We start from the raw sequence: 16,553 nt of genomic DNA, 5'->3' as shown, positions 1-16,553 counted from the left end.
GAATGCGGCTTTGCCGAGTGAAAAATTAGGTATAACAAACAGAAATAATTGGCAAATGATTGCATCTAGTAAACAAATATTAAGTTACAATATGGCTATTCATCTGGGCTTCTTCTATGCAGTTTTTCAGATTCTGTGGCGAGGTTAAGCTAGGTGTGATTAAATGGAGCAGAAGTAGGTTGCTGATTGTCCAGGTGTTGTTCTGTACTGAAAGGCAGCAGCCCTATGCCAGCGTTCCTTGAATTGTAAAACAACTACTGCCTCAAGGTGCCAAATAGGTACTCCAGAGTGGTTAAATCCTTTAAATCTGTTTAACTAGTATATTGTGGATGTGTCCCTACCACGGTTTTGAGTAACACTTTCCTTACTACATCACATACCCCTTCTCAGGACAGAAAATCTGGTGTGGGTAGGGAGGAGTGAGCTTTACTTATTCTATGCATTTTTGATTAATATTTTGATGAACACTTGTTTTAATTCCAATGAAAAAAAAAAGCATATGTGTGTCTGATGCCAGCTTCTCTAGTAATGCCCCATACAGAAAAGCTATGACACTGCTGCCTGGCAGAGGCAATGCTCTGAATCTGACCCAGAGAGGCTTCCCGGGGGAATGTAGATGTGACGTTAATGTGTGACTGAGTGCTGTGTACTAAATATGCTGTGTAGTACAGGTATGGGACCTGTTATCTACAATGCTTGGGACCTTGGGTTTTCCGGATACTGAATCTTTCCATAATTTGGATCTTCAGAACTTACGTCTACTGAAAAATCATGTAAACATCAAATAAATCCAATAGGCTGATTTTACTTCCAATAAGGATTAATGATATCTTAGCTTGGATCAAGTACAGTGTACTGTTTTATTACTACAGAGAAACAAATGTAAGAATTTGGATTATTTGGATAAAATGGAGTCTATGTCTCCTTAATTCAGAGCTTTCTGGATAACAGGTTTCCAGGTAACCGATCCCATACCTGTATTTTCACCTGTGAAACAGAAAAACTCTTACTGTGTTGGTTCATACTTTTGCTTTGTATATGTAACATGATTAATCCCCCTTCCCTCTACAATATTCTTAAATGATGTTCATATTGTGGATCCTCGATAATTGGGAGGGGATTTCTGTATTTACTGAGGCAGACCTGCAATTGGTGTGTTTAACAAGCACACCTGTCCCAAAGAGAAGGATATGTATAACATGCTGAATTCAAAATGTTAAAGGGGAAGACACAGGGTGTACTCTTAGGTGGAGAAGCGAATGAATCTGGGTAAAGAACCTGTCATTAGTTTCAATGGCATTTTCCTGACACAAACAGCAGCAACAAGGCAGATTTGGGCAGAATACGCGTCCTTTGTGCCAAGAGCCTAACAGACTATAACTGGGAAGTGTTAAGTGCTATTTTTGTTCATAAATAAATTGAGAAAGTTTCTGCTGCTAGCTGGGACAAAATAATCTGTCCCAGCAGTTTCTCCTCATCTGCTTGTATCCCATCACCTACTATTTCTCCACAACAGTTTCCTTAATCTAACATTACTGCCTTAAGCATTTTCTCCATGCCTGTGAGTCAAGTTACACCTTTCAGCAATACACAATTCAAGTCACCTATCAAGGTCAGTCACCTCATTACCAAAAAAGGGCACTCCTCCTTCTTATTCCTGGGTAACACCCTGAGGCGCTGCTCACCAAATCATGAGATATTCCCAACTTGAAGCGGTACGACCTCACAAGCACAAGGGAAAAGCTGTGACCTTAGCAGCTGGGTGCATGCAGTTGTACTAACCTTTCTCTATCTATATGTTGGGGCACCAATCTGTCAGCTACTACACATGATAGATTAGTTATACCTGTCCCTAACCTTCTAGCCATATCTGAGTCCTGAGTCCTGAAACCAGGACTCTGGGCAGCCTTCTAGGCAACATCCATATGGCCAAAGATAACCAGTACATAATCTCTGGGTCAACCCCGGAAAAACTCTGGGATGTCCTTCACTAATGCTTCAGTGTGTGGTCAACCCATTTGTAACATAATGAAGTTCTCTGCTATACCTGCCAACAATATCCCATATGTTTATTGATGGTCCCTGGACTCCCTGAAAGACATTTAGCTGGGAGAAGAATGATGGCTGATGCAGTTCAACAACAATTGCAGGCTTCTAGTTGTGCATTTTTGCCATATGTTGCTTTACTAGTGCATACTGCACAGAGAACTTTCAGGCTTGGTTACATGCTTTCTACCTCAGCCTGTGAATATTTACTCTTGCAAGCAGGCGAAGTCTTTGTTTGCAAAGATTTGGCTACAGATTAAATGACAGGTTCCAACCTGTGGTTCTTCAGCTGCTCATTTGATATGAGTCACAGTTTTCTCAACCATTCAGTGGTTGGTTGAAATTTAGAAATTACCAAAAAACAAGAAAGCTCTGAATTACATGAAGGCCATAGTCTTAATTTTTAAATAAATAATTCAGATTTCTATAAATGGTTTCCTTTTTCTCTGAGATAATAAAACAGTACCTTGTACAGGTATGGGACCCATTATCCAGAATGCTCAGGACCTGGGGTTTTCCGGATAAGGGATCTTAATAAACCATAATTTGGATCGTCATACCTTAAGTCTACTAGAAAATCATGTAAACATTAAATAAACCAAATAAACTGGTTTAGCTTCCAATAAGAATTAATTATAACTTAGTTTGGATCAAGTACAAGCTACTGTTTTATTATTACAGAGAAAAAGGGAAATCATTTTGAAAAATTTGGATTATTTTATTATAATGGAGTGTATGGGAGAAGGGCATTCCGTAATTTGGAGCTTTCTGGATAACGGGTTTCCGGATAACGGATCCCATACCTGTACAAATTAAGATATAATGAATCCTTATTGGAGGCAAAATAATCCTATTGGGTTTATTTAATGTTTACATAATTTTTTTAGTTGACTTAAAGTATGTTGATCCAAATTACAGAAAGATCCCTTATTCAGAATACACCAGGTCCTGAACATCCAGGATAATAGGTCCCATGCCTGTATATAGGGAATCCACACACTTGTAAGACTTATGATGAAATAAGTGTGTTTATTTGTGGTACACTTATTTCATCATAAGTCCTGCGAGTAGGGATTTCATTTCTGACCCTATGAATTGCCTGCTTATATATGAGTGCCGGAAGTGTTATAGTTATATATATATATATATATATATATATATATAGAATAGTTAAGAGCACTCACGGGGTATTGTGATAAACAGTTTTTATTGGAGTATTACAATCTATCCCACATCAACGATGCATCCTGACGACGGTTCGGAGAGAACCGAAACGCGTTGATGTGGGGTAGATTGTAATACTCCAATAAAAACTGTTTATCACAATACCCGTGAGTGCTCTTAACTATTCTATATGCTTTCTCTTGAAGAAGCACCCGGGACCTGATTGATCGAGGGTGAGTGCCGGTTCTACAACATGATTATATATATATATATATATATATATATATATATATATATATATATATATATATATATATATATATATATATATATAACAAAAACTCAGCAGACAGACAGCACTTCTGGATGGATTTATTAGGAAAAAGGCTGCTTTACACCGCCTAACGCGTTTCGGGTTTGTACCCTTAATCATAGGCTCATATATATATATATATATATATATATATATATATATATATATATATATATATATATATATATATATATATATATATATATATATATATATATATATATATAATGCATTATGCATGAGATGATCTCTTGCTATCTCATGTTGAGTCAGTGCAAGACCCTGGACTAAACAATCACTACAAAGACCGTTTGTTGCTCAAGTACTGGCGTCACTGTAAGATGCGTCTGTGTTTTACGCACATATCCTATACTTGAAAGCATTAGCACAGAAGAGCATGTCGTTTTTATGTTACCCAAGAGGAATTGATGCGGTAGGTTCTCTCACCTAGTACTGGAAGTTAAATGATTTACATATGTGCTGCTTGCCAGGCAACTTATCAAAAATATTTTATGGGCATGTTTATATCAGTCAGTAAAATCTAAAATCAACTGCAAGCTTTTGAAAGACTGTTATAAGAGAGGTGTATGGATTAAACAAGTGTTTATTTGTGAATTGCTGTTTCGTCAGTATTTAGGGATTATATTTACTGCTTGTTAGACATCATGCACATAGCCAAATTAAGATATACTTGCAGCTCCTGTCACCCAGGGACTGTGGGAACCAGACTGCTTGTTAGTTATATTACATGATGGATGGGGAATCCGATTTCTCAGCCTGTTCATCCTCCACTACTTCAATAGTTGGAAAATTCAAAAAGAGCACTGGGATCATAGCAAACCCTTACGGTGGGATTTATTTTAACTCTCAGGGGACTCCCACAATATGTACTGAACTGTCATATTTCAACAGGGAAAAAGTGACAACAGAAATCTGCTTTAGCATTTATCCCCTGGGGGTGCCATTATTTGCAGTAGGTGTTCCACTATCATCACTGCAGCTTGCTTCTTACCATTGGCTTGCTGACGGCAGTGCACTATAAGCCTCGTTACAAAGCAGTCCCAAACATGATTTTTTTTTTCAACTTTCCATTTGGTAACGTGTGAAGAGAAATCGAATGTGAAACGGTGCATGGGTAGACAGCAATGCCATCTTCCTGCACATCAAAACCTCTCTTGGAAGAATCTTGCTCAGGAATCCAGGACAGGACACCAGTCAAATGAAAATATTGAATGATCAAAATGAAATATGTGCCATTTTTAAAAATGACAATCAATATTATGGTGCTGCTCTGAATTGTATTGCAGAGAAAAAGATAAGGCAACATGTGAAGCAATTTAGCTCAAGATTTAGGTTTACCGTCTTCCTTCAAATAGTGAAATAACGCAGACTCTTATTATAAAAATCATACCTCCCAAATGTCCCGATTTTTACAGTTCAACAGCAGTCCCGGATTTTTACTGAAATTGTCCCCCGACTATTTCTTTTATCTCCTGCACTGAACAGCCAGAAAAAGATACTTTTGTAACAATCTAAGATAAGCAGGTCTCTTGGGAGAACTTAGACTCACAGTTTAAAGAGCAATGCGCCTTCATTTTTTCTGAGCACTTTCACTGTTAAAATTCACAGTCAGTCTGACAATGTTGAGTCAAATTCACTACAGAACAATATCAATCTACTTGGCCCCCCGATGAGTAAATCAAACTAAATCTTCTGTGAGTGCTGAAGTCAAATAGGTAAATTACAGCATGAATTACCAGCACTCCATTCTTCAATACAACTTGTGAAGACTCTTTATTTCATACCATATCAAAGTGATATGGCATAAAATAAATTCTTATCAAGTTTGATTCAATAATAGAATTTGGATCCTTCATATATATATATATATATATATATATATATATATATATATATATATATATATATTTACTGTATGTTTATTTATGACTTTCTAAGAGCAACCTATTGGGTGAGAGCGGGTTAGTGAGATGGGTTGGTTATAGATTTATGGCAGAAGGGGAGGAGACGTATATATTCCATACTGTGACGTAAGTGGATTCCACCCAACAGAAAGAGAAGCTTGCTGGGTGTTCTCATGCTCCTAAAAGTAAAGAAGCAATATTGCACTAATCACTTCATCAACCAGATTCATTGCTACTCATACCATAAAGCTGGACATAGACGCAAAGATCCGATCATACGAATCAACATACGATCAGACTTTCCCATCTCCCGACCCTCCACTAACCATTCAGATCAAAGTCTTACCATTCCGATCAAATAAGAACAGATCAGCAATGTTCTGCCCCTGACAGCAATCGTACGATATCTATGTCCAACCAAAGCTAGTGACAGTCTCCCACTGAAAATCGTACGATCGGCAATACACGCAGAGATATTATCGGCAGCCGACAGAAATTTTCTAACCTGTCCGATTGACCAAACAACTGATCTCCGCCGGACGAAAAAAGTCGGGACTTTCCACACATGGTCCGAAAATCGTACTAATCCACGATTCGTAAGATCGGATTGTTGCGTCTATGGCCAGCTTTAGTCTCTATTATCTGATGCCACTACATTCTCCAGTCTTTTTCTAATATTATCACCTCTCTATTTATATTTTGATGCACTTGAATTTGTTTTTCTTTGACACAGAGTATACAAACTCTCCCTCTCTTTTTCCCATTTTTAGTGTTTCGTAAAAACTAAAGCTTTATATAAACTGACAGACCTTTTAAGGATTGATTTTTTTATTGTCTATATATATGAATTATGTTTCTCAAGTATTTATGAACGTTTATTGTAAGTACAATGTGTGCAATTGAAAGCAGAGCACAGCAGCTATGAGCACTTATCCACTAACATATTAATTTACTGGAGGAGCATCGAAGTGTAATATGTGCATGTCAAAATGTATACAGGATAACATGTAAAGTGCTTAAGATAATTGCAGAGAGAATTTAAACCAAATATGATGTAAATATATATATATGCCAATTAACAGAGGTGCTATATCCCTGAAAGCAAGCCATGCAATATACTGTATTTTGAAGTGGCTTCATTTTATTATAATATAAATATATATATATATTATAATTATAATTAATCCATTTACGTATATTTTTATATGCTGCTGTTTAAAATTACTTATCTGTAAAGCTGGCTTTAAACTACCCAAACGGGTTAATGTTCCCAGGTATATCTGTGACATACAGTACCAACTATATGTGGTGCATTTTGAGCTTGATTAATCCTACCCTTAACAAAAAAACAAGTACACACTTAGGCTGGGAAGTCTCTTACATTGCTGCAGGAGTCAGCATCTTTAGTTGAAAATAGCACATTAGAAGCTTCACAGAATGCAAAACAGCAATTCCGTCCCTTATCAGAGTAGACTTATATGGGGAATGAAAGTTCCCTGGGAGTCTGTGTACAGTTAAAATGGATTGTAAAAACATATAATGATAGCATCCTTTTCTGATGCAAATGCTCTTCACATCTTCTACTAGCACAGTATAATCTGATAAAGCAAACACATTACTGGAGTCAATGAATTGACCTCAAACAATCTAATGATGCTGAAATCTGGCACAGCAAACATGTGGTAATGATCACTAGGTTTAACAAGTCCCTACATTAGGAATACCCAGATGCACAAATGTGGCAACAGAAGACTCTAAAGACTCGTTGCATGTGGCTTCGGGTCTCCTGTAATGCAAAATGCCTTATGGAACAATGAGCAGTCACTTACAGTAACAGGTATTCTTCAAGCATTACGTAGGGAAGGCATTGTAGCAACAACAAAAATGCTGGAGTGGATTTTGGTGATTAAAAAAGGTTAAATGTAACATCAAAGATTAGCAACGCCTATTTGTTGAACATGCACAGTAATGCGAGTGAGATGAGCGAAAACACTGTTGATAGGAATAACATGAAAGGTGAATGATTTAGTTGTGCCAAAAGTATGATACTTGTAGGTCATTTTACTGTGGCTTAAAGGATAACTAAAACTTAGGCTAGAAATTTTGTACATTATGTTTTGGGTTTCTGAAGGAGACCAAGGCAACCACAGCTCTTTAGTAGTAAAGATCTGTGCCTTTTGAAGATGCCCCAGTAGCTTTCCATATTCTTTTCTGCTGAGTCACTGCACATGCTCTGTGCTGCTGTCACTTACTTACTCACAATATACTGTATATATATATATATCATATAAACGTCACAATACATGGCTGATTTGTAATTAATGCAGATCATTACTACATGGCAGCACAGTGCAACTAGCATCAGAATTAAATAACCAGCCCTGTAGCATCAGCTTATATTACAGACCAACATCATTTTCTGCTTGATAATTTGCGACGACCTCTAATCATAGCTTCTCAACAGCTGCTCAGAGCCCACTGAGAATGTGAGTGTTGCAGACACTTTCCAAGATAGTGACCCCCTGTGACAGGTTTGAAATCCTGGATCATTGCTGCTGAAAATTTAGGCTGGTGCAATAAGATCAGTATATAAAATATGGCATTTTTAGCCACATTCATTTTTAGTGTTTAGTTCTCCTTTAACAGTAACAGCTCAGCAGAATCCATAACGGATTTGTGATATTTGCAACAGGGATGGCAAAACAAGAGCAAGGATAGCAAGTGTGATAAAAACTTTTTTTTTTGTTTGGGAAAAGGTCTCTCTCTTTAGGTGGTCACCACAGAAAATAAATAAATTAGGCAAAATTTTGTGACGTCCAAGATTCATCTCGTGCTTAAGTATTGTTCCCCAAGAAGCTAGCCATGAACATAAAGCCAGTAGTTAATACTTATCATGAGTAAAAGAAAATGAAACATCCAACATTTCTAGTCAAATTAATAAGGATTTTATTACCTTATTAAAAGGAAACTTGCTCCCAAATGACTTTTCCTCTGTGTGAAAGTATTGGCGTGCTAGCCACCAGGGAGGAGATAATGCATGACATTTAGTGCCTATGCTTGCACTTTATAATGAATGCAGTTAATTTTATCTGTGTTCTCTACATTTCATGTTCCTAGTGATACTACTTATTAAAAAGGCCTGGTTCTTTGCTTCACCGCTGTGGAATAATGTTTGTTCGGCAGGAATTGGAGGATGACCCCTCACAGGCAGCAGATATGCCCTCCCTCTGAGATCCTGCAGTCTGACGCATCCATTACCAATTCTCTGCTAGGGTTGCAGGGTTTAAAATAAAGAGAAGGTTCCTGAAAATAGATATGGACTTGGGAAGAAAACAATGTTTATCGTCTGTTATGAACAATAATTCTCCACTGAGCTGACCCTCCAGGGGAAGGAATGGCGAGTCTTGTGGTTAGCAGTGGTGTTAGATTATAGCTTCACAGAGAGCGTACCAGGCAAAAGAAAATATTAAGAGGAAAAAAAACAGTGCAGACATGGCTAAATTCAATTAAACAATATTTGCGGAGTTAACCCTTGTGATGCTTAGATTCTTTAATCCTATGCAGTATGGTGTTTTAGCAGCAAACACAGAGCAATAGATCAAAGTATAACCAGAAAAGTTCTTTGGAGTCAAACCCCTGACACCATAGCATTTACATTCTATGGCACATGTAAAATTCAGCATGAAACTGTATTTTCTGGTGTCCATGGACTACAAGGGCTTTAGACAAAGGCAGAGGGTAGATACAGGACCTATTTTGCATGTGCTGCATAGTTATAGGGAAGAGGAATAGAGGATGGGTCTTCCCAGTAGCAGTTGAAAGTAGGATAACAGTATGAAGGGTAAAGAGCAAGTAAGAAAAACAGAGGGGTTTTATAGCATGATTTAAGGTAGCCATAATAGTTCCTATAAAAAGAACAATAGGGCATAGATGTATTCATTTAGTAAGGTCGATGGTTGATCTTTGCCTATTTGGGACACCAGAGGACAACTGCCTCTAGTATGGATTCTTCTGCACAAAAAAGTTTCCTGCATTACTTACTGATATCAAAATGAGCATTGGTCAGATACCCTTTGGGAATGTTATCGTTTTGGCCTTGTACAGAGGTCGGAGTGGCAAAGTTGGCAGTCAATCTTTGGCCAGGTTAAAACTTAAATTGGAGTTTCAAGGAACAGTAACAACCTGCACTGGTAAAACTGCTGTGTTTGCTTCAGAAAGACTACAAACTGCCATGTAGGCAGCCATTCAAGCACAGGATACACAGTAGATTACAGAAGAGGGCCTGAAGCAGGGGAGCCCATACTTTACTACTTTTAACAATGTCGTCCCATTATGATCTACATCCATAAAAGCATTGTTAGCATTCTGTTCCATGGAAAAAATTACTTTGATTTTATATTGATTTATGAGAGAATTTATATTACTGTATTTAACAACTTTTATGTAACTTTAACATAAATAAATTTTAATGAAAAGCATGAAACAGGAGGGTGATTTAGACAAGCTGTTTGTTGACATTGTCTTGAGATCTATTGATCACCAGCTAAGGGTTGGGGCAGACGGGCAGATTCGGGGAGATTTAGTCACCTGGCGACTAATCGGCTTTTCTGCGTGGTGACAGTCTCCCCCGAACTGCCTTCCATCTGCTTGAATGAAGAATCGCCTGCGCTAATGCACTCGCGGCGCTTCGATTTCCGAAGCTTCCACTTCGGGTGACTTTGGAAATCGAAGCTACTCGAGTGTATTAGCGCAGGCAGATTCTTTATTCAAGCAGACGGAAGGCAGTTCGGGGAGATTGTCGCCTCGCAGAAGAGGCGATTAGTCGCCAGGCGACTAAATCTCCCCGAACATGCCCGTCTGCCCCAACCCTAAAGGTCTACTGGTAGATCCCAAACTACCTTTTGGGCACCCATGGTTTGAAGTATCCCATTGTATACTTATCCGTTATCAGTTGTGTATCTTGTACCTTTTCTCTTTTTTCAGCATTAAATGGCTGCTTGGTGTTACTGTTCCTTTAAATATCTGGAGGTTGGAGAACTCTAATGTATACAAACAATGGAATCCTTCATAGGCTGGTTTGCCCTGGACCCAGTTACCTTTAGAGAAGAGCTACTGTGGGTTTCCAAGGAACCTTACTCTTCTCTAATTCCAGACAAGTTTGTATTACCCCAGTGCCAAAGGTACTTTCAGACACTCCACTGGAATTAAGCAGAACACGTATACACATGTGTATATATATATATATATATATATATATATATATATATATATATATATATATATATATATATATATACTGTAACAAAAAACATCCCTGATTCCTGACCTCGTCTAATTAAAGCATTGTGAAAAAAGCCATAAAAACCTGCTAACCAATTAGCTTTCAGTAATGACACACATAATCAATTAGGTGACACTAGTAACACAGCTACCATGATGGTGATAACCCCCATCTTTAATTACCTAGGTGCCCTTACACTTTCCTTCAGACAAAGGGGTTTCCAAAAGACTGTGACTGTTCGAAATGGTTCAGTGCTTAATGTTCAGAAACACTATGCAAATCTTCCCAAACCCATTATGCAGATAACACAACATGATGTCACTGCCTCTGTACCATTCATTTTAATTAGGTTTTTTTAGATGATGATTAATTACTGCCAGTTCCTAAATCCTACACTGTATGCATTTCCACTCAAACAGGTGCACAGATGGAAAGGCTACAACTTTAAACCTTTCCAGACTGGAAGGAAACAACGAAACAGAGGAGCTAACGGCATACGTTAACTCTGCTTAATGCCAAAGCTAAAAAAGGTTCTCATTTAATTTTAAAATTTGGTTACAGCCCCAAAGTCACTGCCATGAAAAGAGCACGTAGGAAGAATTTAAGCTCAGCAGATTGGCAGGTGATACTTATCTTTTATAATGTAAGAAGAAGAAGATGTTCTTTCACTGGGAATAATACAAACACATTTCAGGAATCATAAGGTTAGAAAATGACAGTGAACAGGGAAACTCATTAAGATGTGAACATTCCAGTCACAGTCCCTTGTGTACCGCAACTACTGCAGCTATCCAGTGGGACAACTTTCCTGTCTGACTTGGCAAATACCGAAGAGAGTGATACCTTTAATGAACCAGAATAAAAACTAAAAATACTCTGCTGGAAAACAACCCATCATTTCCTGAAGTCTTACCACAAGGACTTTGCAAAGCTGTACAGCCCTGAGTAACATGCCAGTACTGTAAAAAAAACAATACAAAAGCATAGAAAGCAAATGTCTGGCAGTAGTGTTTCCTACAATTCATCTTTCACGCCTCTTTCCTGTACAGGTATAGGATCTGTTATCCAGAATGCTCTGGACCTGGGGCTTTGCAGATAACGGATCTTTCTGTAATTTGTATCTTAATACCTTAAATCTACTAGAAAATCATGTAAACATTACATAAACCCAATAGGCTGGTTTTGATTCCAATAAGGATTAATTATATCTCAGTTTGGATCAAGTACAAGGTACTGTTTTATTATTACAGAGAAAAACGAAATCCTTTTTAATATTTTGGATTATTTGGATAAAATGGAGCCTATGGGAGATGGCCTTTCTGTGATTCGGAGCTTTCTGGATAATGGGAATCCAGATTCCATACCTGTACAAAGCTGTAAAATATTAAAGAATTTAACTAAGCAATGACTTAAAGACACAATATTCACTAGCCCTCTGCGGTGATTGTTAGAGAAATTTCTCCAACTCTTTGTTGCTAAATAGACTAGTCATTGTATACAATAAAACCAGTTATGAAAGGGGAACCATCTGAGAATTCTTTAAAGGAGAAATCAACCCTAAAGTTAAAAAAAACCCTACCCCCTTACGCTACATAGAACCCCTCCCTCCAGCCTAAGTGTTACCCCAGGCAAATGTCTCTAACATTTTAATTACCCCTCAGTGTAGAATCAGGCATCTGAGTTCACGGACGCCATCTTCTTCTCTTCGGAAGTCTTCAGAATGAGACTGGTGTGGTGGTGCATGCTGTTTCGCGACAACTGCGCATTCACAAAAACTCACGAAAATTGCCGAAGTGCCGGTCTCAGAAGTGTCTGAAGAGGGCGTCTGTGAACTCCGATGCCTGAATCCCCGGGGTAATACTTAGGCTGGGGGGAGGAGGGAGGGTGGGGTCTATGTAGGGTAGGGGGGTAGGGGTTTTTTTTTAACTTTAGGGTTTAGTTCTCCTTTAAGTGGTTCCCTAACTGGCTTCACTGGCTAGATTGTTTGGCATTGTGACTCTTAAAGAACGGACATAGACCCCAAAACTTTAGTCTCTATACTGAACATAGTGTAAAATTACAACATAACTCTGAGTTGGATGGCATAAGATCTCTATAAAATTCTGAACATACTTAACAGAAAATGGCTAACAGTGGATATTTGGAAGTAGGATAAAAGACAAATGGAGTTATGTAATAAAAGGCACTAAGTTTGCCCAGGGGCTATAACCCATAGCAACCAATCAGCAGGTAGCATGTACTTGTCACCTGTTTAAATGAAAGAATCTTATTGGTTGTCATGGGTTACTGCACCTGGGCAAACTTAGTGCCTTATATTACATATGGGGGAATGACATTTATAAATGCCTGCAACAAAGAGTACATTCTACAGTGCCAGCTGTGACACTGGATAGTCAACATTGTAGAAGACGAGATGAATCAGGCTGATTCCATATTTGTGCCAAAGACCGTTCTATGTGCCTGCACCCAGGTTGAATAAGTGGCCCCAGGTGCAATCAAAATGGTAGGCTGCGGCAAGCGTAGGGGCCGAGAATTGGTTGATACATTGGTCTGAATAGTAAAAAAGTCTGTTTGAACAAATGATCGCTGATAACACTCCAAAACACCAACTGAAATATCTGCAAACACATAGGTCTTCAATCCTATTGTCCTGTAAATTACCGATTGATATCTCTGTCCTCCCTCTGGCATTTTTAGATGACCTCTTTGTAAAAATACCATGTTCCTCTGTTTAGAAAGGAGAAAGACTTCAATTTGCACTCACAGCTTTGGAAAAACAGAAAAGCAGAGTTTTCACAGTGGCTTCTTTTTTCTCTTTGCCGTTAAACAATGCGAAAGTGGCAGGTTTAATTAACACGTTGATGGCCAGAGAAGGAGCAAATCACACACCTGCTAAAGGCAATTCTGTGCTGACAATTCTAATAAATTGCAACCGGCATGCATGGGTATTTGTTCAGGGCTGTTAAAAGAGCAAAATGAAATTTTAAGGAAAGGAAAGAAAAAATAAAATGACTTTCAGGCATTGTGGAAACATCCATCCTAATGTACCAGACATATTTGGATTAGCCCACACAGTAGCCAGGCGTAATATTAAAGTTCTGACCGCTTTCCCAATTGGATGAGTTAAACCTTTTCCTGTAGGATGCTGCATCCAGCTGAGCCCCTGTGAACTGAGCTTTAATCTATCATGAAAGGAAAAGCTTTTGAAAAATGAGATCTTTGCACAAACGAGCCTTGTGATCCCAAAAATAGGACAAAGGTATAGCGCTTGCCTTTACAATGATGTTCTTGGAAATTACCCCTTACTATACTAAAGAATGGCTATATTCATTCCTTAAATCAAAACTCATACAGTAAAAGAGTAAGTAAAAGATTTAACAATAGAAGTTTGTAAAAGAAAACCATTCAGGTAGGGTACTGAGATATTTTAGAAATATTATCATTATTTTTTAATTGCCACTCTTAAAGTGGACCTGTCATCCAGACACAAAAATCTGTATAATAAAAGTCCTTTTCAAATTAAACATGAAATCCAATTTCTATTTCTTATTAAAGCATTCATAGCTGTTGTAAGCTCATTTAAAAATCTACGCTGTCAATCAAATATTGTCTGCCCCTCCTCTATGCCTTAGGCATAGAGGCGGGGCAGACAATTACTTTCACTTTCTTTTCAGCACTTCTTAGATGTCACTGCTCTCCACATATTCCCCCAGTTCTCTTTAACATTTAATTGTGTAGCCAGGGCATGGGAACGGACATTGGGTCCCCCATTCTGGTGCACAAACAAGATTCTGAGATGATGCAAGTCTTGTCTTAATAACAGTGTCCACAAAATGGCTGCTGCCTGCTTGCTATTTTGAATTCCCAGACTGAAGGAAACAAGAGTCAAATAATTTATATAGTCTATTTAAAGTTAATTTTGCTTGACTAATGTGATAAAATAGAATTTTGAATAATTTCTTTGGGTGACGGGTCCCCTTTAAAGGAGAAACAAACTCCTTATTAAAAAAAACCCTACCCTATGTAGGGTGGGGTTTTTTTTAACAAGGGGATTGTTTCTCCTTTAATAGACATTTTACTTAAAGGAATAGTTTGTAGTCGTTAACATTTTGACTTGATTCAAATTGATTACCAAGTTGTACCAAGTCGGGTGAAGCCTATGAAAACATTCTAGCACTGCTCTGGGTTTTTTTACATTCATTTGCCCCATAGGTTGGCTGAGTGAGCAGGGGGGAAGTGACAAGATTCATTTTTATTTTTTTGGAAAGGGGGTCCTGGCCCTTCCTAGTTACACCACTGATAATATGAGCTGTGGTTCCCAAGTATGTTCCCCAAAAACACTCGAGAGTTTAATAGTAACTGATCGTAAAAACTTTTTAAATGGTCAAATGGGGGCTATGCAACATATACATCACCACCCCAGGAGATCATGAACACACTGCCCTTGACAGCTCAGTTTCATTATTCAAATTTTTCGTAGTTTCGCAAATTGACTCTTGTTTCCTAATTATCTGTATTAATTACTAATCAGCCTTATCTTGTAACGCTTATATTCTATGTGTACTGTATATTGTGAGTGGGTCCCTAAGCTCAGTAAGTGACAGCAGCACAGAGCATGTGCAGTGAATCAGCAGAAAAGAAAATGAGGAGCTACTGGGGCATCTTTGGAGACATAGATCTTTACTGCACATTTCTATTCTACTTCTTTATTTAGGCTTTAGTTCTCCTTTAATAGTTTTCTCTTATACTGTAACTGGGGAGAAAGTAGAGTTTGTTAGGGTGGCATATGGTTCCAGGTTGGTAGTAAACAGTACATTGCTCACCATAAAACCATTGTATCAGTGAATCTTTCTAAAAACATAAGTTTGTTTTTTTGTCATGCACTGTACTTATTCCCAACATACCAACTCAAATATGCAAAAAACAGTTGGTGTTCTTGCATCTCCAAGAAATGAGACCAACAATAATCTTGTTAAATTGGAAGGCCAAACTTAATTTAAGCAACCCACACTTCCAAGCCACAGGTACAACACAAGTGATGTATGACAAAGCACACATAAATGTGTAGCACTATTTGCAGTGTATTTTAGCAACAAAAACTTTTGTAACAGTAACGTACCTAAAGCTATGTTGCATAAAATGCTTTTGGATTGGAGGCCATTATGAAAGGGAGCCTTCTTTAACTTCTATATTAGTTAGTATTTGCATGTATACATGCTTCTATTATACAGCGCTATGGAGAATGTGGGCACTTTACCATTATGTGTTGATAACTATAATGATGTAACTTATACTTTTTGTTTAAAAACCTGTAAATAAATGATCCTGTATTGAGCGTGTTTATGGTTACTTCTGTCACAAAAAGGTGTGGTTCACTCATTTAAAATCCAGCAATAATAGCTATATAGTGAATAAAGTACCCCTTAATGTAATATATGTTAGTTAACGAGGAGTTCCATGAGGTGACTTCTAAAATCCTTGTATTTTGCATTATATAAAGTACCCCCTCATGTAAATTATAAGGATATTATAAGTAACCGAGGAGTTTCATGACCATATAAAAGCACAAGGCCGAAGGGCGAGTGTTTTTATACAGGTCATGGAACTCCAAGGTAACTTCTAATATCCTCATATTTTACAACTAGGGGTACTTTATTTATTATAATACACAAGTTTCAGTGAGTCATGTGACAGAAATGACATCAGAACTCACCGTTTATAACTGATGACATCCCAACTCACCGTTTATAAGGATATAATTTACAAGATATTCATAGCTTGTGTGTATTATTAGGATATTATAAGTTACTGAGGAGTTCAATGT

General features: G+C 37.8%; 2 protein-coding genes across 3 annotated transcripts in view; one reads left to right on the top strand and one right to left on the bottom strand.

Moving 5' to 3' along the window:
* chrm5.L (cholinergic receptor, muscarinic 5 L homeolog) overlaps nucleotides 1-16,553 on the top strand; it is a 105,791-nt gene that overhangs the window by 1,090 nt on the left and 88,148 nt on the right. The window lies entirely within an intron of this gene.
* aven.L (apoptosis, caspase activation inhibitor L homeolog) overlaps nucleotides 1-16,553 on the bottom strand; it is a 199,242-nt gene that overhangs the window by 116,048 nt on the left and 66,641 nt on the right.

The sequence above is a fragment of the Xenopus laevis genome, chromosome 8L (assembly GCF_017654675.1).
Source record: "Xenopus laevis strain J_2021 chromosome 8L, Xenopus_laevis_v10.1, whole genome shotgun sequence".
Classification (NCBI taxonomy): domain Eukaryota; kingdom Metazoa; phylum Chordata; class Amphibia; order Anura; family Pipidae; genus Xenopus; species Xenopus laevis.
The sequence above is the reverse complement of the archived record's forward strand: the minus strand, read 5'-3'. Positions and strand labels throughout refer to the sequence as shown.